This window comes from Taudactylus pleione, unplaced genomic scaffold (genome assembly GCF_031769625.1).
Source record: "Taudactylus pleione unplaced genomic scaffold, aTauple2 ptg000117l, whole genome shotgun sequence".
Taxonomy (NCBI): domain Eukaryota; kingdom Metazoa; phylum Chordata; class Amphibia; order Anura; family Myobatrachidae; genus Taudactylus; species Taudactylus pleione.
The window spans coordinates 9,598,125-9,625,077 of NW_028284519.1; positions in this window are offsets into that span (position 1 = coordinate 9,598,125).

Sequence of the window (26,953 nt, forward strand, 5' to 3'; positions counted from 1 at the left end):
GTCTGTGATTTTAGCTGTTTTTATGCTTTTTAAAAAAAAAATACAGATCCAAAACACAAAACCCAGAACCCAAAACACGGAAGGGTGGTTTTGGCAAAACCAATCCAGATCCAAAACACGAAGAAAGATCCAGATCCGAAACCAAAACACAAAACACGAAAATTGGCCGGTGCACACCCCTAATGTTAATGTGCCTTGCGGATTGAGGTTGGGAAACACTGCTATAGAGAGAGAACTTCTACAACCTGCTGTTTAAAAAACAACTGTTCAGTTTTTAAACTATTTGTTTTTTACAAACCTTTTTAATGTATACAAATCTAAATTTCAGGTAAACTAATTCACTTTCCTGTAGCTGCAAACCAAGGTGTAGCTACTGTAGGTGTCATGGTGCCTTGAGCAAGAGTATGTTTTGGCACCCTTGTCCCCTGTACTTAATTGGGGATGTGGCTAACATGTGAGGGCATGTTCCATTTGAAGAAAAATATCAAAAAAATCCAAAATTGGCAACGTAGCCCATTCTTTAGATTTAATCAAAAATATAATATATAAAGATAGTGAACTGGTGTAGTCTAAATAGACTCAAAACAGTTGTTTATAACATTTACTATAAAAAAAGCAAAATTACAAGGGATGTTTGAAATAAATATTTTATATATTGTTTTATAACTGAATATTCTACATATAAATATTTATTATGTTCCATCTTCTTTAATCCCTGTTATTACACCCCTCTGTGACCGGATTACCTCACTTGCCGCCCATTCACAGGATGGGTTTCGATCCCCACTGGATCTTGGGGTATCAGGGATTCCCGCTTACGGTCAGTAACCACCTGTAACTGACTCCACCCATTGCGCAGTGTGCGTGTAATGGTGCTGCCACCACCAAACTCCTACCATTGGCATTTGGAACTGCTTACTGCTGTGTATGCGTTGATGAACTGCAGCCACACCTCCTGATTGGTGTCGGCTGATACCCACTGATCCCTTGTGACAGACCAGGCTCTACACGGTAGCTATCTAGGGCTTGAGCTTGGAGACCCTGGGCTCAGTCGAGTACAGCCGAAGATATAGCGTTTGTTCCAATTCTGTTCTTGCAGGATTCAGATGTAGTCGTAAAGGCAAAGATGTTTATTGCTCAATAGTCTTAAAAAAGACTCTTCCCCTCAGCTTTAAGGGGGTCACCATACAGTTGTCAAAGAGCAGTACAATCCTGGATGTTCAAAAAGATACACTCAAATCAGACTCACAGGCCTGGTATATATGTCACTCCAATACACATTACCACAGGGGGTAAATCCATCCTGTGTTCCTTTTAGCCAATCATGCTAGCTCACAAAATATAAATAAACACATCTTACATTATAAAGATACTAACATAATTTCCTCGTCACAACCCAAATAAAAGTGAGTTATCATATACTGTCTCTGAAAAGGTAAATTATAATGCAAAATTTCAATGCCATTCATGTTTTCACATCTTTATGACTAAAACCAGTTTGGCTTATTTAATATCTTAATACCTTATACGTTCTTAAGAAGTCCCACCCAATAGGAGCTTCTTAAAAATAAAAACAAATAGTTTTTCCCAAACTTGCTGATTATTTTACACAGAGACACACCAGAGACCTCTGCAGTGCATTTCAAAGAAAAGTATGAGAATGCCTAAAGAGCAGTTTGTCTCCAAATGTCAATATCTTTTACATTTCTATAAGTGCATAGTCTGTACATTCAAACGTGACTCCCCAATTTCAAAACTGCACACAGCACTTTAAATACAGAATGTAAAATACAATATCACCCATAAATCTACAGTACATGGCACCCTGCACCCTACATTGTCTCTTTATAAATGGCGCCGCGGCAAGAGAGTTAACCTCTTCAGTGCCGCGGTGGCCATATTAGTCACGTGTGGTCAAGCTCCGGCCACACCCTCATTCACAGACTGTATTATATTGCTGTCCTCCCTTCACTGATTGAACATTACCCCAATCATCTATAACCCATTATTACACCCCTCAAACACTGACCGCATTGTATATCCCGCCCTCATTGATTGTAGCATCCCCTATAATAACCATTATTACACCCCTCAGTTAGTGACAGTATTGATTATATATCAGTGCCACCTCCACAAACTGATTATAGCAGGCTAGGCCCATCCCCTATAAAACCCCTCAGCCACTGCCAGTATTAAATATAAGTGCTGCCACTCCCCTCTCACTGATTATAGCAGGCCAGGCCCCATCACATTTAAAACCCCTCAGTAACTGAGTGCATTAAATATGTAAGTGCTCCCTCCTGCCACTCCCTCACTGACTTTAGCAGGCCAGCACCAACCTCTATAAAATCCCTCAGCCACTGACTGCATTAAATATAAGTGTGTACCCCACCCTCACTGATTACAGCAAGCAAGGCCCATCACCTATGATACCCTTCACTCGCTGACTGCATTAAATATAAGTGTGACCCCCCCCCCTCTAACTGATTACAGCAGGCCAGGTCCATCACCTATAATACCCCGCAGTCACTGACTGCATTAATATATAAGTGCCCCCTTTACCTTACCTCATGCAGGCACCTACAAATTATATTTGTAAATATATGGTGCAGCACTGTGCAAGAAACAGGTGCCACACTACCAGCATGCACCTCACTCTTATCTTTTCTTTTTTGGGGGGGAGGGTGGGTTTCTCGGCTGCCGCGTGATCTCATACGCACAATGCACAAGGACAGAAGAGCCCCTGGAGCCGGCACTCAGCAGGCTGCCAGCTTAGACAGCTGCAAATTAGACTTCAGCCAGCCAGCAGGTGCAGCGTTCAGCACCTGGCGCCTCCTGACACTTTCGGCGCCCAAGGCTCACGCTCCACCAGAACTGCTCTCCCTACAGCCCTGGCTGCAAACAATGTGCAAAACTCCAGTCACATGGGAACCAATCAGCTTTAATTGACCCGGTGCAAGTTTGAAACAGAAAGCAAATGACCGGATGCTGTGGGGAAACTGCACATTAGTTTAATATCAAATGTATTTGTGCTACAAAAAGCAAAGAAAAATCTTCCCTCTTTACAGGAACTGTAATAATACACTGAATATAGCTCTAGTGGTTATTCCAAATGGTATACATATGATATATGAGCATGCAAAGCATTGATTTGCAACATTAATATACAGTTGGTTTCTCAAGGAGGAAAATAATGCTTAAATTAAGTTTTTATCTCTAAAACGTTGTCAATTTGAACTGGGTTTCTAAGTGTCATTTCGCAAAAGGCAACATTGATAAATAGCTTATAAAATACATTAGCAAAACATTAATGAGCTTAAATTTGAATTTGCAGACGCCATATAAAGTTCTCCCTGGTTGTCTAGTGAAAGCATATTTAAGAAAAGCCACTTACTGCTCATGTTCACCATGGCTGTTATCTTGGTAAATAATGAGGACGCCGTCGGCTGACAATGAAATATTTTGAAAATGAATGTAATGTATCGCTGGCACAGATCCTTTTGGGCATTGATGAATTGCACAAACAGAAGTGATAGGAAACATAAAAAATATTAATGACCTGAATTAAACTGACAGGGAAAATGCGTGGCTCTAAGTCTTACTGTAAGCTGATCAGTCAGTAACATCCCAGATGTATTACATGTATTACCAGCACCATACAGTATTACAGATATTACATGTGGGTTTTGAAATATTTTAATATTTAACTGTAGGGTCAGTGCTCACTACAGCCTCAACATTTACCTGCACATAGTGTTTTATAATTTCCAGAAGACTCTTGAAGTATCAGGTGTTATTTTCTTTTCTTTAAAATATAAAAAGTTATTTTAATAGGTAGCTGAAATTGCTCCCGTTTCTACTCAGGACAGATCCCCAGTCTTCGACCAACTGTGAACAAGACATTACATCAGGTATAGAAAATAATATTACCATATTTACAGCAGACAAATAGAGAAATAAAATGTCTTACGTAAGCAGGTCTGCCGCTGCCCTAATGATGTCCTCGCAGAGAGAGCCACCTACTGACATGAAAGAGAAGCAGCCAGTAGCTTCTCATGTGATTCTGCCAGCAGCTGCTCCTCCATGTCAGTGTTATGTTGGGAGTGTGTTGCTTGAATATTATGTTAAAGGCCAGTGTTTCCCAACATCACTTCCCAGAGACCCCTAACAGTGCATGTTTTCCAGATCTCCTAGTTGGTGCATAGGTGTATTTAATATTGGCTAACATGTTTTAAAATAACCACATGTGGTGCTGATTATTTAATTTGCGATATTGTGGAGATCTGTAAAACATACGCTGTTAGAGCTATTTCACACATGCGGGTTTTTACCAGCCGGCAAAAAACAGGGCGATTTTTTGCAGTGTATAAAATTTAATTAAGCATGTAAACGGATGGGTCCTTTCAGACGACACAGACACGGTACGGTCGCCATGTTACAGCTGGAAATATCCACTGAAAAGGACAACTGCCGTCCATGGTTTCAATGTTAAAGATTGGGAAATAAAAATATACACACGACAAAAACATCACACACGGCACTAAAGCATTGTGTGTGAAAGGAAAATATCCACTGGGAAAATAAATGCCTGGATTTTTTCCTGCTAGTGAAAACTGGCGTGTGTGAAATAGCCCTTAGGGGTCCCTGAGGACTGGAGTTGGGAAACACTGTCACAGGCAAATACCACACTCCTATTCAGAAGAGCAGAGGATGCAGCCACTACCTACTTAATTAGAAAATACATATACAAAGAATTAGAAAATAGTAAGGATTGGGGCACATGCTTCTGGGGGAGCACCATTTACAGGTGGGGGTCCAACCTTGGAAGACTGCGATTCTTGTGCAGCCTCTGTATGATTCATCGGGCAATCAGACAGTGTAATAATATAGTAAAGTCGATAATAAAAATAAAAGGACCTACTATAGGCCAGATTCAGGGTTGTACGCTATGCATATGCTGGAAGAATGTCTTGAGTACCCTGTCTGAAGGTTTTGAGTACCTTGGAAAGACATTCAATTTATTTCCGTCCTGGTCTCTTCCCATCCTGAATGCAAGCCCCCAAAAAATTTAAACTAAAAGTGGAGGGATCAAAAGGACTGGATCTTGTTAGTGCTGCTACCTAATGCTATCACTAATACTTATATCAATGCTAATACTGGGGTTAGTACTAATTCTAATAGTGATAGCAATGCTAATATTGATTGTAATCCTGATGACAATGTTAATGTTATCTTGTCTGACACCAATGAAGATCTATAGTCTCCCCCCTTTGCGCCTCTTCCCAACCTTAGGGAAGCACAGTGTGAGGATACCACTTTGTCTTTAATGTCTGAAAACATTGTGATAGTGAATGCGGAACTGCTGACTAATGTTCCTTAGTCCACAAAGTGAATTACGAAGTGTCACACCAGAAACTAGGAAGGTGAGGCAAATATGCAGATTGAGATGGGAATAGAGGCAAAGCCCACAACTGCATATGATGCACTATTCCAGCTATAAAAGTTCTAAACATGGCCTTTTGGAGAACACAAAATTCCAGCTTCCTTCCATCGACTCATAGACTAAGTACTGTACTCTGGGCCTGATTCAGAGCCGCTCGCAAAAAGCGAGCGCTCGCACTGAATCAGGGCGGCTGCTTGTTTTTTTAGTTGCAACCTCCTGGCTGCTCGCATAGCTGTGGGTTACCACCCACAGCTTATGCGAGCGGCCAGGGGATGGTCGCGATGGTCAAGACCATCGCGTCCATCGGGCTTGCGACAAGACCCTTGTGGTAGGGTCTCGTTGCCGAAAGCCCAAGTGGACTTCCTGCTCTAATAGAGCAGGAAGTCCACCTACTGACATCACGAGTGATGTCAGTAGGGCCACCCACAAATGGCAGGTGTTCTTGCAGGAACACCTCCATTTGCCCAGCCACCACCCCTCCCTGCCTACAAAACAGGGTGAGCTGTCGATCAACATCGACAGCCACCCGTTTTTTTTGCGAGCACCGGAGCGAGTGCTTTTTGCGCTCGCTCTGGGGCTCGCACACGCCACGCATGCGCACTGGCCCACAATCGACCCGCTTGTGAGCGGGTCTGAATCAGGCCCTCTGTCCACACCTAAATTACAATATGTTGGGACTAAAGAGTTCATAACATAAGATGGTGGTCCTTTAACAGCATTGAAGAGACCTTTGAGTATAAAAGTAGTTGTATTTTTACTTATTACCAAATCAAAGTACATGAACTCCTTTAGTTAGCTTTATGGAGAATGAAATGAGTATCTAAGCCTTCTGCCACCATGACCTACAGCATGAGTGTATAGAAAAATAGAATTTTCCTGGTGAATATCTTGGGGAACATTGTGGATAGATATATATGAATTGTAGTGTAACTTACTAGGTGCACACCCAACACAGAACAAAATCACCAGACCAACAAATGTATTGTGTTTAGCTAAAATATCTTCAAAGATAGGATACTCAGGGAAGTTTGGAGATAAATTATTTTGCAAGAGCTCCCTGGGATTTTGAGGTCATGAAATTTAACAGATAGCCCTGATTTAGTGTCCATAAACTTTAGAATCCCCTTGTTGTACTCAGCTGCCCCAGTCAACTGAACCAGTTGTCGAATGCAAGCTTCAACTAATCATCACTTCAAAAATGTTTTCCATCCTGGAACTCTTTCAGCTTAGTGAAAAGGTAAAAATCATTTGGAGCAAGGTCCAGACCATGGGGTGGATGATCGAAAACCTCTCACCCAAAACTGTGACAAGTGATGGGTGTCCCAGTCAGTATTCATCATACACTTAGTTTGTTCATTGAACATTTCACACCACTTTTTCACCATACACCTACTTTAATTAGCTATAGATGTTTATAGGTCTCACATTCTGTGCTTCATTAATTGAACTCTCCACACTTCACCATCTGAGGGATTTTGTACTGTTGGGTTCACAACGTACAACATCGACAAAAACAATCATATCAGCACGCCACTCACAGAGCACTTAGAAAACAGGTTAGGAAGACCTGACGACCATGAATTGAGAAAGGCGAATAACCTGCTCGGCGGGAATGAGCAAACAGGATTTACTTTCTGGATTAACCTCAGATGTATATTGCAAAATGCACAATGAATGATAAGAGCATGGGAAATGCAGCAATAAATGAATACAATGCATGCACAATTTGCTTTAGTTTTCATGTGTTTAGATATATTTTCACAGCTCACTTTAAGGTTTCCAGAAAAGCAATGTACAGAAGAAAAAGCGCTGACACTTTTATTGAACTATATGGCACTTAAACTGGTCAGTTTTATATTTCTCAGAAGCTAGAGAAAGCAGATGACAATTGGGGCGAGTTTAATTGAAATTCTGAATTTATCTAACCTGGGAAACATCTGTTTATTAGCTAATGACCTGAAATTCACCTTCACTTGTGTGATATGTCATCGCCTGTAAGTCAATCCTCTGAAAACATCTGTTTTGCAGTGACAAGATAAAAGGTGTCGATCTTTAATGTTATTATTTGAAACTTATGAAAGTAAACAGTTTTTTTCACAGGCTAACACAATTTATTTGGCTCCAGGAAAAACAAAGCATACTGTATCTTCTGAAATGCAGACTTAATTGTTAATGCAACAATATTAGCATATCCAATAATGATTATTTTAAAGCAGTTTTCTGCCTTGATTAAAAAGTGTCTTCTAAACATGTTAAAATCTGCAATTGAAATTTTAGAGGCAAATAAAAAAAATGTTCATAGACTTGTGATGTGTTAACCATTGACTGATTGCATTTATATATAGTGATAATTAATTTACATCTTTATACAAATGTACAAATATTTAACATATATTTATCAATGCTACAAACACATATGCACACTTCCAGTATGATATTTATCATATGAAATATAGAAAGTAAAACTTTTTGAAATCTAAATAAAAAAATTAAAACAAAACAATTTCTTTAGACAGTGCTTTAAATGTTAAATCTAATGGTTGTAAGTTTTCAGAGACAATATGTAAGATTGCCGGTAACACACAGTTAAGGTGCTCTTTTTAAACTGGTCATGAAATATGCACAGTGCTCCTCCTCATTGGGAAAACAGGGTAGTAATAAGTGATAAACTAAAATATCAAAGCATGTGTGAAAATGTAGTGGATACATTGGGGTAAATTTACTAAAGTGAGAGTTTTTAGAAGTGGAGATGTTGTCCATAGCAACCAATCAGATTCTAGCTATTATCTTCTAGAAGCTGCTAGTTAAATGTTAAGTAGAATCTTATTGATTGCTATGGGGAACATCTCCACTTCTAAAAACTCTCACTTTAGTAAACATAGTAAATATACCCCATTGAATGTATAACCCTTGGTATGCATCTAATTTATTAATTTATCCAAAGGAGTATAAACTTCAGATTCAAAAGAGGGAAAATGTGGAAAGGGAAGTAGATCAAAAGGATTCAGGTCCGACAGGATATTTAGGTGTAGCACTTCACTATATCATTAAATAATGGAGCCAATACTGAATTGGCTGCAAGTCAGCCAGTATTGCACAGAACAAATTCCTTTCACTGGCCCGTATGTTGAGTTGTTACAACTAAAACACTGCACTGCCCCTGTCCATCTGTTTGCTCCAGTCATCATTATCAGTGCAGAGTTGCACCAGTCCTATATCTGGGGCACGTGGTGATAGGACTGAGATGTGTACAACTCTGAGTACCCATAGATATGTGCACTCATCTACGGAGCATGCACAGTATGAATAAACTGCAACACAGGGGCAGGCTGGGCCAGGGGGGGGGGGGGGGTAGGGTGTCATCTGCCCCAGGGTGGTACGATTCTGCTGTTTTGGGGCCGCCTACAGCCGCGATCTGCTTGTGCATTGCACAAGTGTGGAGGGAGGAACGGTTGCTCCTCATCACCGGCTAGTAGTTTGTTCCTCCTCTTCCTGCGCTGCTGAAGTAATCAGCAGACGCAGGCCGGCATGAATTTGATGCCAGGTCGCCGCGACATGATGTCTCAGTGCAATATTTTTTTTAGTTTTTATTGTTTTGTTTTTGGCTCAGCGCACATGACGTTATGACATCCGTGTGCTGCCACAGAAGAACAGAGGAGGAGCCACCATCAGAGCTCAGCAGACTGCAGAGATCATGTTAGGAGAGGTAAGTGGCTGCTGGAGTGAAGGAGAAGGAACTGAGGGTGGCCATAGGGAGGATTGGAGGAGCTGGGGGAGGCCTAGTGAGACAAAGGGCAAAATTTACATGCTGCGTGTTCTAAACCCCGGCGGTTTGGTGGCGGGTTCTAAACCCCTGGGGGTTTGGTGGCGGTTTGGCGGTGGTCTCTAAATGGCAGCCCTATCATATTTGTTTTGACAGCGGTTTTGCAGAGGCTTCGGCCTTAGTAAATCTGTGGATAGCAAAACCGCCGCTAAACAGCCACCAATCCTCCAGGGTTAAGAACCCGCTGCTTAGTAAATTTTGCCCAAAAGATATGAGTTGACCATGGAGACACACATAGGGGGGTGAGTAGCTGAGACCATGGAGATATGAAGGGAGGGGGGGGGAGCTGAGACCATGGATATGCACAGGGGGAGGGAGATGAGACCATGGAGATACACAGGGGTTGCTAAGACCATGAAGATACTCAGGGCAGGTGGGGAGAGATAGGAGAGCACATTGTGGGATGAGGTTTGAGGGAGTATTGTGTTAGATGGAGGGAGCACAGAGGGATATGAAAGCACAGTGTGGGATGGGGAGCTTAAATGTATGTGTGTGGGTAAAAAAAATATATTGTGTGTATATATATATATATATATATATAAAATCATTTGCAGGAAGCTAAATGCAGCCCCCATGCTGCTTAAGTTAAGTCCGTCGAGAATCAGTAGCCAGCAGAGTCAAGCCAGAACCGAGAGAGGATCAAGCGCATGGCGAGCTGAGGAGTGGCGCTGACCCCTGTGGGGAAGGCCTGGCATAGAGGATGACATCTAAGTCTGCCAAGGTAAGTAGAGCAGGTAATTTCCCAGAGACACACACATACACATATTAGTTTTATGTCACTCCCCTCCCCCCCCATAGACAAGCCGGGGCCACATGCTTGTGTTTCCCCCTCAGCCTGAAAGTTGCCAGCCCCCACTGCAACATCTGTCTAAAAAAGCCCCAAAGTAGGGATAACCATCATTGGTTTGCCAGAGATGGTCAATGGTTTTGCCATTTATGACAGACATCTGATGGTTCTCCGCCATCGATGGCATAGCAGCAACAATGGTTTTTTAGCCAGCGAGTTTTGCAGACCTGATGAGTAGTTTCAGAGTGGAGGATGATGATTACATTAGGAGTACTCTAGCAAGTATGGGATACTGTAGAGAGATCCCCATCATGCTTTCTAGTGATAATGAAAATTAAGGTGATGTTGTAACCATTTTCTGTGACTGATGTGGTTGTGTGGCTGCATGCAGGTCCCGCCTCTGCCTTGACATTCCAACTGACACATTTTTGGCTGTGAATACTAGTTCTGAGTTGACAACTTCATTAGAGGAACAACTTTATACAGTAACTACAGAACAGCACCAAGGAGGCTGCATGCAGGGCTTAATGATGAAAACCTGAAAACTGAGCAATGGCATTGTGTGGGGAGATGGACAACAGGTGTATAGGTGTGATTCTTTCATTGAGGAAACAAATAAACATAGAATTTCACAGCAGATAAGATCCACTTGGCCCATCTAGTCAGCCCTTTTTTTAACCTCTTCTCCAGGGGCATCTTAAGAGAGGAGTGGGACCCGTGTGCATTCCCCGTACCAGACCCCCTCCCCTCTCCCCGGTGGCCGGCAGCCGACTGGCGCGGTTGGCCGGCCACCACAGAGTCAGTAGACTCTGGGCAGTAGAGTGTGCCCAGAGTCTACTGCACATGCGCAGATTGCCAGAAAAATTACCGTGGCAGACATTTTCCGGTGTTCTGTGCATCGCTGACAACCGAGGCGGGATCACGGACAGGTGAGTTTGAGATATTATGGGTGCAAGGTATGCAGTGCAGGGCCCCTCAGGACCCGGGGCCCCGTGTGCACTGCACACCCTGCACCCATTATAGATATGCCCCTCCTCTTCTTAACATTAACCTTATTTGATCCTTAGTCCTTTGTAAGGATAGTCTTGGGCCTATCCTAAGCTTGTTTAAATTGATCTATCTCTGATGGGAGAATATTCCATATATCAACTACCCTTTCCGTGAAGTAATTTTTCCTCAAATTTCCTTTGAACCTACTGTACCTCCCTCCAGTTCCAGCGCATGTCCTCTTATTCTAGTACTTCTCTTTTTTTGAAGAATGTCTCCCTCCTGTACCTTGTTAAAATCCATCATATATTTGAAAGTTTCTATCATGTCCCCCTTTCCCTTCTCTGCTCCAAACTATACATATTAAGATCTTTTAGTCTTTCCTGGTGCGTTTTGTGTTGTAGGCCTTGCACCATTTTAGTTTTCCTTCTTTGTACATTCTCTAATGTATTTATATCCTTCTGGAGATGTGGCCTCCAGAACCGAACATAGTATTCAATATACAATTGACCTATACAGGGGCATTATTACTTCTTTTGTTCCTGCTACTGATTCCTCTCCCTGTGCAACCAAGCATCTGACTTGCCTTTCTCATTGCTTTGCTACATTCTTTCCCTGCTTTCAGGTAATCTGAAATAATAACTCCTAGATCCATTTTCTCCTCTGTAGTATCTAGTATAGTACCCTTGATACTATATTTAGCAATTGGGTTTTTGGACCCAAGTGCATGATTTTGCATATTTTAGCATTATAATGTAGTTGCCATGTTTTTGACCATTCCTCGAGTCTACCTAGGTCCTCAATAATTTGTTTTATCCCTCCTGGTGTGTCTACCCAGTTGCATATACTTGTGTCATCTGCAGAAAGTCATACTTTGCCTTTAATACCGTATGCAATGTCACCAACAAAGAAATTAAAAAGCACTAGTCCAAGTACATACCCCTGGGGTACTCTGATGGTAACTGTTCCCTCCTGTGAATTCACTCAAATTACTACAACCCTCTGTTTCCTACCCTGCAACCGAGTTTTTACTCATTCAACCATTTTAGAATCCAATCCCACACTTTTGAGTTTATTTAGCAGTCTACAATGAGGGACTGTGTCAAGAGCCTTACTAAAGTCTAGATAAGCTACATCTATGCCCCCCCCCCCCCCCCCCTGATCTATTACTTTAGTCAACCACTCAAAAAAAGTCAGTAAGATTTGTTTGGCATTATCTTCCCCCAGTAAATCCATACCGATTGGGAAATTACTGGATTTAAGATATTCCACTCTTTCCTTTAACAGTGTTACCATTATTTTCCCTACTATTGACGTAAGGCTCACTGGTCAGTAGTTACTTGCATTTTTGCTTACACTTTTGTGCAGTGGAGCTATATTAGCTTTTCTCCAGTCCTCTGGAATTACTTCTGTAGCTAGTGACTGGTTAAATAATTCTGTTAATGGTGTTACTAGCACCCCTTTAAGCTGTTTTAGTATCCTTTGATGTATCCCATCTGGCCCCAATTATTTCTCCAATTTTAGTTTTGAGAGTTCTGTTAGGACCTTTGCCTCTGTAAATGTACTTTCATCTACCTCATTAGTATGAATGTCCTTGCAACTCAACTGTGGCCTTTTCCCATATCCTTCTGTAATGAATACTGAGCAAAAAATATTTTAGATGATCTGCTATTGTCTTATCTCCCTCCACCAGGCTCTCACTCTCTGTCTTAAGTCTTATTATTCTTCTACTTGATTTTCTCCATTCACTTATATACTTAAAAAAAGTTATGTCCCCTTTACCTACAGACTGGGCCATTTTCTCTTCAGTCTGTGCCTTTTTACATCTGACCACCTGGTTAGCCTCCTTCCTTCTAATAAGAAACACCACTATCTCTTCATTATTCTGAGTCTGCTTATATTTCCTAAATGCCCTCTTTTTTTGCTTTCACACTAGTTGTTACTTATTTTGTGAACCACACTGGCTTCCTTTTCCTTATGCTTTTCCTAATCCTTTTGATACAAAGATATGTTGCTTTTAGTATTGCACTTTTTTAACCGTTCCCACTTATCCTGTACTCTTTCCAAGTTCCTCCAATCAGCCATTTAATCACTTACACCAGTGGTATCAAACTCGGGCCATCCCATAGGCAAATGCAGGAGGGTTTCCATCTGCCAGGAAACCCCCCCTCCTGTGCTGTATGTTCTCAGTATCACAAATGAAATAATTAGCACCACCTATGTATCAGCCAGTAATAAAAGGCACATATAGAAACCGTTGTAATTCCAACACCGTTCAACTGATTTGGATGTGATTACCCTCAAATTAAATCTGAAAGTCTGCAGTTAAAGCACATCTTGTTTGTTTCATTTCAAAGCCATTGTGGTGGTGAATAGAGGCCAAAATCTGAACATTCTGTCAATGTCCCAATATTTGTGCACCTGACTGTATGTCCAGGGCAGTGCTAGGTTCTTCTGCTGCTCCTCCAGGCTCCCGTACTTGCTCCAATAGTCTGAAATGGTGATCACATCTAAAATAAATACATTCAGCTCAGGCAGGATGGCCTACTGGCGCATCTAATGGCTAACTGTGATCACTGGTCCTGTATATGCTGGGATTATTACACACAATACACTTTGTATGAGGCTTATTAAAGCTGGTTAAGTACTAATTATGCCCTCTTCATTGACAGGCCACACTTGCTCTAAAATTAAGCATTTGGAAACCCCCCTCTGAAAATCCTGCATTTGCCACTGCATGCAGCTGCAATGGAACTAAACATCCCAGATGGGCAAGCTAAAACTGTGGCAGGGCATGTTGTGATGTGTAATTCCACTGCAGCTGGATGGTCAGAGTTTGACACCACTGATTTATACATATCCCAATCTCTGCAAAGTCAGCTTTCCTAAAATCAGTCAGAACACATGTGCATCACTCAGCCTAAATAAATCCAGGATAAATGAGAGTGATCATTGTTGTTTTCTGAGTGAATTCATAAGGACAGAGGAATTTGCAGGCACTGTTGCTGAGCACATATGGCACATTTACTGCCAAATGGTGCCCATGTTTTGCCACTGATTTGGTGCTGGACTGCTGGCCTGATTTCAGCAGCAGCAAATACTGTACTAATGTCTGTTTTATGGTTCTGTCTCTGAATGCTTCGGTATTGCGTGCTGTAGACCAGTGAGGGATCTGTGATTTATAGAGTTGACACATACTACTACTGCTACTATTAGTAATTACAACAACAATAACATTACAAAGTGAGGGTAATGGATATAAAAATGATAACATGGAGGTATATATGTATGTATGTGTGTATAAATATATATCATTCTTGCCTACCCTCCCGATTTGGTCGGGAGCCTCCCGAAAATTGGGTGCCGCTCCCAGCCTTCCGGGAAGGCAGTCAGACTCTTGAAAGCTGAATCGTGTAATTTTGGCCCCGCCCCCTGCTTCACAATGCCGGGATTATCGACATTGTGTAGTGGCGGCGCGGCCAAAATTAAGCGAGCGCGTGGCCACGCCAACGCTCAACCACAACAACTGACCACGCCGCCTGATTTTGCTGATATGGCTGCCCTCTCCTGCAAGGGGCAGCCAGAATGTCGGCATTTCTGATATATATTTATATATATATATATATATATATATATATAATTTTTTTTTTTAAACAATGTAGTCCTAATGTATTCCATTTTTGATGTAATTAGCTGCTTGCATCAAGGTCTAAAGGTCTGTAAATTTGTAATACTAATTCATGCACAGAGAGCATGATCCTGGTGTGCCTGCTTGCCTCTGCTATTGCCTTTTGTTAATGATGTCTTCTCTTCAGAGTATCATGCTGACATTACAGTAGACATTTGTTGCATATAGAACTTAATTGATCAGTGAAAAACAATCGTTGTGATTTGTACTTAACATCAATATAGATTACCGGGGCTGTCAAGGCTATGTGCTGCGATTGTGGTACCAGGAAACAATTAAATGGTTCCTGGCACTTTATTTGGATTCCACAACTGTCAATGACAGCCCAGGCTATAGTAGCTGTTGGATGGGTGCATGCCATTTTATCCTTCCATTTTAAATGGCAGTGCAGGGTTAATCCGTTTTAATTTGGCATACAATGAGCAGGTGGCTAAGGTAGTTTGCTATACATAAATTTTATTAATCATAAGGAATGGTTCATAAAGGAATAGTTGTGCTTAATCCATTTTACATGTTTTTGTGAAAAGATAAGTTGCGATCTGGATCTAGGTAGTGCACCAGATTTACAGTAATAAATGTTGTTCTTTTTTCATAAGCATTTGAAGCTTTTCCAAATGATACATTAGTACATATCATGAGAGTGCTAGAATTAGATGTAAGTATGTAAAAAGGTAGATAAATATATTACAGGCTGAAGGGTAGGTTGAGTGTGTGTGTAGACAAATAAACTTAATCTAAGAAAAAACACACAGGGGTAGATTTATTTAACAAGAGAGATGAAGTGGAGAATCTGCCCATAGCAACCAATCAGTTCGTAGCTATTATTTATCTAGCTCAGTCTTTAAAATAACAGTTAGAATCTGATTGGTTACTGTGGGCGTCTTCTCCACTTAAAAGGTCAACTATTTATTTATTGAATATCTAATAAGAAATTGTGGGCGGGATGCATGATGCATCGCACTCACGATGCGATGCATTCCGCCAGTCATCGCATGAATGCCGGCGTTGATAACGCTGGTATGCATGAAGATCCCTGCAAAGGACCACTCTGTCGGTAAGAGGGGTGATTGAGGGACTTCCAGGTCTATGACCCAGAAGCCGCTCCGGCGTCCTTCTGCGCATACTGCGGGGGTTGCTGGGAGGGATCCGATTGGATCCCTCTTTCAGCACTCTGTGTCAAGATGCCCATAGGCTTCTATGGGTAACGCCGTCTGGAAGATGGCTTTACCCACCGCAACTAAATACCGAAGTGCATTGCACTCTGGGACTTAGGGCCTGATTCAAACCTGCTCGCGAGCGCACAGCGCTCGCAAGTAGGTCAAAGGTGGCCCAGTGTGCAAGCAACTTCACTCGCTCCAGGGCTTGCAACAAAATGGGGCAGCTGTCGATGTTGTGTTGATCGACAGCACCCCGTTTTGTAGGCGGGGAGGGGGGTGGCTACACAAACGGTGGCGTTCCCGAAGGAATGCCTGCCGTTTGTGGGCAGCCCTACTGACATCACTCGTGATGTCAGTAGTCGACTTCCTGCTCTATTAGAGCATTAAGTCCACTCGGCATTGCGAGTGCTGAGACCCTACTTTAGGTCACCCACAGATGTGCGAGCAGCCTGGAGGCAGAAAAAAAAAAAAAAGAACGCCCTGATTCAGAGCGAGCACTCGCAAACAGCGAGGGCCTCTGAATCAGGCCCTTAGTGCATATGAGAAATGTGGTCAAACCCACATTTTCGGGGTTTGACCGCATTTCTCCCCTTCCTGCGTCTCACCCTGTATGGTGATATAGGACGGACAGGATTCAGTGCTGCCTAGGCATTGCAAAACTAGAGATGTGCGTGGACCCCATGTTTTGGTTTTGGATCTGGATTTCTTAAAAAAAAAATAGATTAAAAACAGCTAAAATCATGTAATTTGGGCCTGTTTATGTCCCTACAGAAGTAACCTCAATAACATTAATATCTAGTAATTTCCAGTCAAATTTGACCATCTCACAGCTCACATTATTGTTTTCACATATTGGTCACAGGCTGCAGCGAGCTGACTGGCTAAGCCAAGTGACAGAGCAGCGGCACAAACAAATGGCAGTTTAAAAAAAGAATATAGCACTTCTAGGAAATATAGTAGCACTGCAATAGCAGACATAATAGCAGTTTAATATAAACTATACAATGCTATGCAATGTTTTTATTAAACATCAACTAGACTAGAGGCCCAAGGCCAGCACAGGTAAATGGAGGTGAACTACTATTTAGTGGAAGCCAAGCAAAGCATTGATTGATTGATTCACTCTCTGTGAATGCGCCAGAGCACTGGAAACTTGCCATTTGCAGGCATTCTGTTTTATGAGGATTTCTTTTGAGGAAATATTTATCAAGTAGGATTAATAAGCAAAATAATCTTTTGTCTTGTGTGTTTTTGTTATTGATTTCATGTATCAAAATGACTGCTAAATTTTATACTAAAGGAAGTATGTTTTCAAATGAAGCTAAACTGGAGCACCTTTATTGAACATTTTTATTAGATGTTAAAGTACTTTGACTAGCAGCAGCCGCAGCACTAGCACTGGGTTGCTACTCCTCCTCTTTTATGAACTGACCCATGATTGGTTTTATTTTTAACACCATGACAGGAGAAAAGCAAGTTATCTGCCACCTCACCAAATGAACATACACGAACAATGAGGTAGGGAAAGGAGTTTTATTAAAGCAGTTTTATTAAAAGGATATTTTTATTAAAGCAGTTTTATTAAAAGGATATTTTTTTTTACACTAGCCAACAAATTATTTTTTTAAACTTAAGAATTGTTTTGGGATGCAGATGTTAGGAGGTAGGGAGAACCACCACACACCATCGCTTACACTGGAAGGAAAACCGACTATTTTTTTGCAGTAATTTCTATTTTTTTTACACAAGCAATGGCAATTGTTTGCACACACTAGGAGGAATAGGTCTCCTTTGTGAGAATTGTTTTGGGGTACAGATGATTGGGGACCCTACCACACACAGCATCAATAATGTCCACACGAAAAACACTGACAACTGTTTTCATGCACTAGGGGGTACAATTCTTGTGAGATAATTGTTTTGGGGTACAGATGATGGGGGACACCACAGCACACAGAACAGTAATATACACTGCATCACTTGTCTGAACACACATTTCTTGAAATACACAATATAATTTAGGAAGCAGAAGGTCAATCTAAATGGAACATATTCAGACTGGTTGACAACTGTTGGTAGGGTGCAAACACATCAGTTTTGAGACCTGTACCTTTAGGTATTTTTATTAATGATCTTGTAGAAGTTCTGCAGAGTAAGATTTCCACATCTGCAGATGATACCAAACTGTGATGGGTTATACAAGAGACCAGGGAAGTGGTGTAGAAAATGTAAACTAAAAGGTAATGTAGATACATACCAAGGTCATAATAACAAATGGGAAGCAGTCGGGAAGCCGATGGACAGAATCCCGACCGTCGGCTTCCTGACTGTCTAATCCCAGAGAGGGGTTAAATGACATGCGTCGAAAACCCGACGCCTGTCACTTTACCTACGCCTGGAGCCCGACACCTGGATTACCGATCTTCATGCATACCCGCTTTATCAATGTCCGCCAGGGGGATGGAGAGGTTTGGGGTCCCCGGGGTGGACTTAGGATGAGGCAGGGTACGGCTAGGGGAAGGGAGGGTTAGGGTTAGGCACCCCTCGGGGGGAAGTTAGGGTTAGGCACCCACCCGGGGACTTAGATTTAGGTGGCGGGGAAGGGGGGGTTAGGTTTAGGCACTTAGATGGGGGATTAGGGTTAGGCACTTGGGGAGGTTAGGGTTAGGCACCCCTAAGGGAGGGTTAGGGTTAGGCACCCCTCGGGGGGAAGTTAGGGTTATGCACCCCCCCGGGGACTTAGATGTAGGTGGCGGGGAAGGGGGGTTAGGTTTAGGCACTTAGAGGGGGGATTAGGGTTAGGCACTTAGGGAGGTTAGGGTTAGGCACCCCTAAGGGAGGGTTCGGGTAAGGGGGTAGAATAGAGTAGGACATACGTACCTTAGGACGATCGGGATTTTCACTGTTCCCGGGATGCCGCTGTCGAGATTTGAACCACCGGCAATGCGGCTGGCAGTGAAACATGCTGAATCCTAACAAATATGCTACAAACATATAGCATGGGATTTAATTGGGAAGATCTTATAAAAGGAAAATTATTTAGGAAAACTATTAGAGAAAGAAATCTAAATAGCAACAACCAATACTATACAGCTGCTGCAAAACACTACTAAGATTACGGGAAGTATAAAAAGTGGCACATGATGTAAATGTATGTAGCAAGACAAATATAGAGGAAAAAGTAAATTTACACTGATTGCTCCTTATTTTCCGCCACTCAGCTGCTCTTCGCAGACATTAGACAGGGGGCATACCAAGAGGAGGGGAGTCTGGGCATAGGAAGGACACTAATGCAAAATGGTATAATAGGGAACTGGGGCACTTCAAGAAGGTTATGCCTTTATTACTACCAAGGGGTCTACTCCCACAAAGCCCCACTGAGTTAGCTCAAAATGGAAAGGATAGGTAGTATCAATTGGCACCCCTTCTTTTGGGATCTAGTAATAGGTGTATGGTCAGTAAGCAAAGAAAAATGTAAATGTAATAATAAATTAATAAATAACCATACGTTCCTTGTAGGGGTGTAGCTTCTGTTTCTTTTTCCACTGTTCCTTACTGTATCTCAGTCTTGAATTCACTCCGGTTAATGGGTAAAAAAATTTAAATGGGAAAAATGTTTAGTCGATTTCTTATTTATGGTTATGCAGACTCATGATCATATTGCTATTCTTGTCATAATTACTGGTCTCCAATGTATTCCATACTGTATATAAATATATGAATAACTTTCAATTCTTTCCGTTCTTATATTTTCAATTTCTGATCTAAAAAATGGTGGTGTACCACAACTCTCTATTCAAAAGGTGACTGTGAAGTTTATAAAGGTATATTTCAATGGCATACCCTAACTCATTGAATAGCGATGAATACAACACATATAAAGGTATCTTTTGGTGATCAAAATGAAGGACAAAAACATGGGGAAAAAGGAGGGTGCTCTCCGCACAAGTAACAATATCACCATATGATTAGAGGTCTATCAATCAAAACTTAAAAAAGAGAGGGTTATCTCCACAGTGTTCCTATAGGTATATATGTATTATTGGAGTTGTGGTGGTGCTGCTCAGAGTAAAACAATGCAGAAAAAAGGGGGAAGGGAAAGAGGTTCTAAAACCAAATCCAAGACTCTATAATGGCGCACTCTTATAGCTAATCAGCATGTAGTAAATGTAAAACTCTGTGATGGATCGGGACTCTTGACATCCCTCCTTATTTCTTTCTTCTGTACTATACAGTATACTTCTATAAGTGATTGGTCCATTTACAGGACTGGATCGTGTTGTTATTTCATCTAGAGATTTTTCTATTATAATTTCAGCTTGTTGCAGTAACATCGGTGTTTCTCCATCCTATGAATGTTAATTATATATCCTTAATACTTTATGACCTGGGTGTATTTTATATTTTGTCTGTGATATACCAATACTGTATAGTATTGGGTATAATTTTTGTGAATTTATGTTGTATTGTCCTTACTATATTTCGCCATCTTCATAGGGACATTCTTTTCCCTAGCACTTTTCACTATCACATTTTTTTCTCTCATTATTCTCAGTGTTTGTATGTTATGTTAGTCCAATATTAGTTTGAACTTAATAAAAGTTACTTTTTACATTTACTACATGCTGATTAGCTATAAGAAGGTGCCATTATAGAGTCTTGGATTGGGTCTTAGGACCTCTTTCCCTTCCCCCTTTTTTCTGTATCTTTTGGTGAGTAAGATGGGCATACCCATACTCACGGTGACGTTGGATATATAACATATATCACAGTTTCTTCAGGGTACCCAAGAACATCCAGCAAGTGCCAGGACCATCTCCTAAAGTTGATTCAGCTGTGGGATCGGGGCACCACCAGTGCAGGGGCAGACTGATATTCTGCAAAAGGTACAGGGATTGGACTGCTGAGGACTGGGGTAAAGTTATTTTCCCTGATGAATCCCCTTTCAGATTGTTTGGGGCATCAGGAAAAATGCTTGTCCGGAGAAGGAAAGGTGAGCACTACCATCAGTCCTGCCAACAGTAAAGCATCCTGAGACCATTCATGTGTGGGGTTCTTCTCAGCCAAGAGAGTGGGATCACTCACAAGTTTGCCTAAGAACACAGCCATGAATAAAGAATGGTACCAAACCATTCTCCAAGAGCAACTTCTCCCAACCATCCGAGAACAGTTTGGTGATGAACAATGCCTTTTCCAGCATGATGGAGCACCTTGCCACAAGTCAAAAGTGATAACTAAGTGACTCAGGGAACAAAATATTGAAATTTTGGATCCATGGCCAGGAAACTCGCCAGACCTTAATCCCAATGAGAATTTGTGGTCAATCCTCAAGAGGTGGGTGGACAAACAAAAACCCACAAATTCTGACAAACTCCAAGCATTGATCAGGCAAGAATGGGCGGCCATCAGTCAGTATGTGGCCCAGAAGATGATTGACAGAATGCCAGGGCGAATTGCAGTGGTCTTGAAAAAGAAGGGTCAACACTGCAAATATTGACTCTTGCATAAATGTAATGTAATTGTCAATAAAAGCCTTTGACACTTTTGCCCTCCCCACTCTGTCCCATACTGCTTTGTCTAACCCTGCTTCCCCCCAGTCACTGCTCTGCCCCCAGCTCTAATTGGTACTCTGTCACATAACGCCCCCCCCTCTTCACTGCTCTGTCCCTCCACCCCAACTCCATCCTGCACCCCCCAATCTGTCATGCCTACCCCAATCCATGCTCTTTTGTGCCCCCTCCAATTCTCTATCCTGCTCCCATACATAGCCAATTCCTGGCAGCAAAGCTGATACATCTATTCTCCAACTAGGCCTGTCCTGTCCCCCTAGCATGGGAGCAATTCAAATGGCAGCTCCGGCTACATATGCATATTGAAGACAAGACAATTCTTAGAATATTATTATATAGATAGTCACATATTACGTAAATTATGGATCTGCTCCAGAATCAGAGCACTGTGAATCTGTAGTTCTGTAATAGGGTCCAAGCTTTCAGAAGCAGCACAATTCCATTAATCTCGGCCGCAGATTTAAAGAGGCAATCATTCAGAAGGCAAAATCACCCAGATTTTGCCATTTACATTTTTTGCAGCTTTGAATCTGCAGCCAAGATCGTCAGAATGTATTGCTTCTGAAAACTTAGGGCCTGATTCAGATTTCATAATAAAGTAATATAGAGCAAGTAATTGTGTACCTGGGCAAACCATGTTTCACTACAAGGGGTGCAAATACTTACTTTTTGTTTGCATGTGGGGTAAATACTGGCTGCTTTTGCATTTAGCCCACAAATGCTGGACAGCTTTATTTTTACACTGCAATTTAGCTTTCTAAATCTTAAATCTTTCTGCACATTGGGCCTGAATGTTCAAGGAACACCACTGTGAATGCATTAGCGATTACGCACGCAGTCTCACTGCGATCATATGCTAAGCCACTGCGATCGCTATGCCATCGCAGCACAACATAAAGACGCCCACCTTACCTTACACACGTGTTATACTTAGCAAGACTGTGAAACCATTGGTAACAAAGAGTACCATCGTATGCCTCACGCACACTTGCGCAAGCTCTGACCTTATTCAGAAATTGCTAACCTCATCGCACGCTATGAGTACACAAGCTGCGTGTGGCATCGCAGTGGATAATTTATGCATGACGATGGTCACAATAGCAGCAGCAGAATCCCGACGGTCTAAATTCTGATGCATGTTGGTAAGTATTTTAACCCTAACCCACCCCTCCCACAGCCCAACCCTAACCATCTCCTTTGGCAGCCAAATCCGTCCCCTCCCGCAGCCTAACCCTAACAATTTCCTACTGCAGCCTAACCCTAGCCCTCCCCATAGTGCCTAACCCTAAACCTAAACTTATTACTCAGGATTTTAACCATTGGGATTCCGGAGACGGTATTGTGATTACCCAGTCTGGTTACAATTGCAACATCTAAGCCATGCAATCCTGATGGATGTGTGAAAATGCCTTACTTAAAGGGCCCAGAACCAGAGGGCTTGTTAGGTTGATGAGTTCCCAGAGAGACTAAAACAATGTGAAATTGGATGTCTGGCACTAAAATTTTAACAGATTTGTCAAAACTGACACCTCTCCCATTGAAACACTGTTCGTTGTTGAAGGCAAAACATTTGCCCTTAACTGTACCAGAACTAAAAGGTTGAAAAGTGCTAGCTGGATGAAGTGAAGCCGGATTATCCAATGTAGTACTCGGCTGGGTGACTTCAAGCCACACCTCCACATCCTTACACCTAAAATCCATGATCCTAAAACCATCTTGCTTACTCCACCCCCCTTGTCGACACATTGCACAGAATGGATGAGATGTGAATAGTGAATCACAGTGGTATGCTCCTGTGGCCTAAATTCCAGATAACACGCAACAAAAACATAAAAATCGACAAGCCGAATAGGACTGAAAGCATCTAACATACAGGTTTTGCCCTTAGCTGCCCTTAAGTCTCTCCTCACCTTGTCTGTGAGTGGAAAGACATCCACATAGCTCCCTTGCATAATTTTTTGACACCTCCTGGGAAGTCACTCACTTTCTTGCTGCATGAGAAAGAGGCACTCAGCCTCCTAATAATCTTGATAGCATGCCTATCTTGCTTAAATACTTCAAACTGTGCAAACTTTATAGCTCTAATCTGTCAGGATGAGGCCTGGTACTGGCCGCTACTCACCTCCGCGCCGGTGTTCTTGGGCTAAGGTGTTCAGTTGCTGGGAGTGGAGGGGAGTGGTGGCTGAGTATTCTCCCCGGGGTCTGCTAGGGTCCTGGTTCCCATGGTGGCGGGTATGGGCGCAGTCATGTTGGTCCATATCACCTGACTAGTCTCTCCCAATGGAGAGTTCCACCTGTAAAGCCTCCTATTCCCCTTCCTGCAGACCCATATTCCCAAGTAACTTCAACTCCAACTGTGGAATTATTTTCTGATTGTACAACTCAACCTCCCAGTAGTCCTCCGGCTTATCAGTACCCAAATATCTGTACCCCGATGAAGTTTAATAATTTCTACCAGCTTCTAGTGCAACTGCAAGATCTTCTACCTACATTTGTTAACATTTTTCCAAAGTTTTCTAGTGCCGCCCATGTTTCAACTGAGCCTCCTTTCATGCAAGATAAAGTGAGACATTTTAGCTTCCCATGCCCTAAGCTTACTGAGGCAGAACTACAGCGATGCCGGGGACTTTTTCCCTGCTTATATTGTGGGAAGGCAGATCACTATATTAAGGACTGTCTCCTACGTCAACCCAGAAGGGATAGCAAGTGTAAGTCTTCCAATGTCCATGTTCTGCCCCCAACCATCTGCAGCTTCAGTCCCTTCAGCGGACAGCCGCTCGTGAGTGGGTCTGAATCAGGCCCTTAGTTTCTTCCAATTCAAGTTTCATGCCCCAGGAAGGGCCTTCAAATGTAGTACCCCAGGAGAGAGTCTCATGTCATACACCCCAGGTGGAGCTTTCTAGTTTCATACTCAGGGAGGGGGTCTCAAGTTTCTCCCCAGGAGGGGTTTTCTGGTGTTGTACCCCAGAAGGGGTTTCCAAATATTATACCCCAGGTGGGGTCTTCAGGTGTTACACCCCTGGAGGGCTTTTCAAGTGTCATACCCCAGGAAGGGTCTTCTGATGTTATAATCAAGGAGGGGTTTTCAAGTGTCAAACCCCCGGGAGGGGTCTTCTGGTGTTATACCCCAGGAGGGTTCTTCAGATATTATACCCCAGGAGGGTTCTTCAGATATTATACCCCAGGAGGGTTTTTTGAGTGTCATACCCCAGGAGGGATTTTCGAGTATCATACCCCAGGAGGGGTCTCCTGGTGTTATATCCCAGGAGGAGTCTTCTGGTGTTATATCCCAGGAGGGGTTTTTCGATTGTCATACCCTAGGAGGGATTTTCTGGTGTAATACCCGGGAGGGGTTTTCAAGTGTCTTACCCCAGGAGAGGTTTTCTGGTGTTATACCCCAGGAGGAGTCTTCAGATATTATTCCCCAGGAGGGCTTTTCAAGTTTCATGCCCCTGGAGGGGGTTCCCAATGTTATGCCTCAGGAAGTAGCTTCCAGTGGTCTGCCCATTCCAGGTGTGGACTTTCCTTTGTCTACTTTTCAATGTGCTTCACAAGCTTCAATTTCTCAGAAGTTCGGTCCTAAAGTTTTTTATACCAAGCAAATTCCCCAGAGAACAAATAATTGCATGGATGGTCTAACATTTGGGATTGCGGGAGCTTTAGAGTCCATAAAGAAAAACAAAGCTAAACTGTTAATAAAAAGCTATGGAGGAAACATTTTTGAGAATATTAGCAGTAAGATCAATTACCTCATCATGGGCCGTGATGGTGTAGAGTCCAAATGAAAGAAAGCAAAGAGCTTTGGGACTAAGATTATTGATGAAGATGGTTTGTTTGAATTAATAAATACTGCGCTCAGAAGGAAGTCATCTTCTGGGCATTTCATCTCAGTGGATAACAACTAATTCTACCTTGTCAATGAATTCTACTCATTCTGGTGCTGTTCAAGGTTCACCTTTCACTAGTTCCAACAGCTTCTGTCTCTGGGGCCTCTTCAAATAATACTAACTCCAATTCTCCTGAATCTCATTCAGGTTCTTCTGTTAATATGAGTAAAGAACATCAATCAATTTCAGTTGAGTCACCCATTCATCGGTCTAAGGAATCTCTAAGTAGTTTCATCCCTGTCCCTAAAGAGGATTCTGTAACTCAGGACTCATCTGACACTTTGACGTCCATAATCTTCGATGGAGAAGTGCCCCAATACACTGCATTCCTTAAACATCATGATGCTCTAATGAGAGCTGATCATTCATGTGGTATCACTTCCACCAACCTTGCCAAGTTTCTTATCATGAACTTCCGAGGAAGAGCTTTGGACTGTGCTAACCAACTCATTGAGTCCAAGGATCCAATTCTATGTGATGGCTTTCTGATTAAGAAATGACTCCTATGTGTCCATCTTCAGATACCTTCTCTGATAAAGGTTCTATTTTGACTTTACCACCCTTAGGCATTAAAATCAGATACACTGCTTTACTCCTTTCCCAAGACTATATGGTACAGGATCAATCAGTCTGGAAGAAGAAGTCTCGAAGAACTATTAGGAACCAACAACCTGATACTATCAGAATTGGTCAACTTCCCTCTGTTCATCTCCAAAGTCCTCTCAGAACTTTAGCCATATTAATTCTTCCATTCCTCCATTGGATATGGACTTGAAGTCAGAATTTGATCATATCCTTCCAGGTCATGTGTTCCCCAAGGAGTTATCTATGAGAACTATGACTGTTTGGAAGAAAACAAACATCCAATGCTACAAGATGTCAACTGAAGATTGGTAAATCTACAGTTCCTCATACCAATTTTTTATAGTGTTTTAAATTTTTCTTTTGTCTTTACCTTTGAGTATTTTGAAGATTTTTTGTGCACTTCATTGGTGTCCAGAGTCCACCCTGAAGGGGTTGTTCTGTCAGGATGTGGCCTGGGATCAGCCACTACTCAGCTCTGCCCTGGTATTCTTGGGCTTAGGTGTTCAGTCGCCGGGAGTGGAGGTGAGTGGTGGCTGAGTATTCACCGTGGGGTCTGCTAGGGCTTACGTGCGTGCATCCTGGTTCCCGTGTTGGCGGGCATGGGTGCAGCCATGTTGGTCCATATCACTTGACTAGTCTGTCCCAATGGTAGTCCTGCGGTCACTCAGTGATCTTCTGATCCAATGACCAACTACCTAAGGGTATTTAGTCTGACTCCAGGATCATCAAGTTGTTGTTCAACTTTGCTTTCCCAGTGACTATGATGCCAGTATTTTCTCCAGGTTCTAAGTTTCTTTCACAGCTAGTTCATGTCTGTCTCTTTATTTGGAGCCAGATCATGTCTCTATCACCTGTACCATTCCCGAGCATATCCGCATCTGGATTCCTAGTGACTTACTTTTGTTTAACTTCAAGTTTTACTTCAGTTATTTCTCTCATGTTTACCCAGGTATGTTATATTACTATATATATATATATATATATATATATATATATATATATATTAGGGGTGAGCGGGTTCGGATT